This window comes from Elephantulus edwardii, unplaced genomic scaffold, assembly GCF_000299155.1.
Source record: "Elephantulus edwardii isolate Elephantulus edwardi_28Jun2011 unplaced genomic scaffold, EleEdw1.0 scaffold00068, whole genome shotgun sequence".
NCBI classification, from domain to species: Eukaryota; Metazoa; Chordata; class Mammalia; order Macroscelidea; family Macroscelididae; genus Elephantulus; species Elephantulus edwardii.
The window spans coordinates 10,268,320-10,270,116 of record NW_006399818.1 but is presented as its reverse complement, the minus strand read 5'-3'; the positions used below and the strand labels follow the sequence as shown (position 1 = coordinate 10,270,116).

The 1,797-nt window shown below is 51.1% G+C and overlaps 1 pseudogene; it reads left to right on the top strand.

Moving 5' to 3' along the window:
• Positions 1-582: 582 nt before the first annotated feature.
• Positions 583-1,792, top strand: LOC102875394 (annotated as a pseudogene).
• Positions 1,793-1,797: the final 5 nt, after the last annotated feature.

The following is a 1,797-nucleotide window of genomic DNA, read 5'->3' as shown; positions in this document are numbered from 1 at the left end:
TAACAATAACAACAACAACATACACGAAGAAAGAAAAAAGTTCATTTAAAAGGAGAAAACCAAAATAGATGTCAACCTAGAATATAAAACATGCTCTTGAAATAGATAAGCTACACTAAAAGCAAGAAATGATGAAATAAGAACGGAACAGAATTCTTAGGAGACAAAGTGAAACATTGTAATGAAATGTGCAAAGACCTTGAGTTAGAAAATCAAAAGGAAGGAACATGCTACGGTAACTAAGTCTACTTGTAACATTCCTTACCATGGTTTAGTCCAGTATAGAAGTAAATAGCTTAAGGAGAGGTCATGATAAGTGGTATGAAAACATAACTAGCTAAAGAGACTAGAAAGTGATAGGGGTCAGGGGCAGGTAAGGGGGGCCCAATCTAACAGAGAATCATCAGGGAAGGTCAGCCTGGACCGAAAAGACTTTTTGGCACAGCTGTGGGTGAGATGAGACGTGGGCCATAGGTCTCTGTGGGGAAAGATGGCTCTGGGAAGAACAAGGTGCAAAGGTCTTGAGACATTGCTAGTTCTGCTCAAAGAATAACCCGGAAGTGAATATGAAAGAGTTCAGTTATGGTGGGCAAAGTGATGGGCAACGTGGCTGGCCAGGTAGCCAGGGTGCTAGATTAGAGTGGTTCTGCTCAGTATCTCGTTGTATTTTGGAAGCCAGTGCTATACTGGGAACAAGAATCAACATCTGATTCACATGTAAAAATATATAGACTGCCGGGGGTGGGGGGCGGTGGCTGAGGTGGCAGAGGCAGAGGTGCCTGGGGCCCAGCTGCTTTGCAGTACCGTCCTCTGCGCTCCTCGGCTCTGCGGTCCGCAGCCATCATCCTCCACCCTCAGGCCCGCTAGACAACTGCCTGCAGGCCTGGGAGACTCTGCAGCAGGACTTCCAGAGCGTCCAGGAGGCCCACCGGCTGTACCACTTGAAGCTGGAGGAGCTGACCAAGCTGCAGGACAGCTGCACCAGCTCCATCACTCGGCAGAAGAAGCTGCTCCAGGAGCTGGCCCTTGTCCTGAAGAAATGCAAACCCTCCCTCCCGGCAGGGGCCATGCGGGGCTGTGCGGGAGCTGGAGAACCAGATCAAGGAGCGTCAAGGAGTCTTCTTCAACACGGAGGCCTATTTGCCTAAGAAGAATGGGTTGTACCTGAGCCTGGTTCTGGGCAACGTCAACGTGACACTCCTCAGCAAGCAGGCTAAGTTTGCCTACAAGGACGAGTAGGAGAAGTTCAAGCTCTACCTCACCATCATCCTCATCCTCATCTCCTTCACCTGCCGCTTCCTCAACTCCAGGGTGACAGATGCGGCCTTAAATTTCCTGCTGGTCTGGTACTACTGCATCCTGACCATCCGGGAGAGCATCCTCTTCAATAAGGGCTCCCGGATCAAAGGCTGGTGGGTGTTTCATCACTACGTGTTCACGTACCTGTCGGGAGTTATGCTGACGTGGCCTGACGGCCTCATGTATCAGAGGTTCCGGAACCAGTTCCTGTCCTTCTCTATGTACCGGACCTTTGTGCAGTTCCTGCAGTATTACTACCAGAGCGGCTGTCTGTACCGCCTGCGGGCGCTGGGCGAGAGGCACACCATGGACCTCACCGTGGAGGGCTTCCAGTCCTGCATGTGGCGGGGCCTCACTTTCCTGCTGCTCTTTTTTTTTCTTTGGACATTTCTGGCAGCTTTTTAATGCACTGACCCTGTTCCACCTGGCCCGGAACCCTCAGTGCAAGGAGTGGCAGGTGCTCATGTTTGGCTTCCCCTTCCTCCTCCTCTTCCTCGG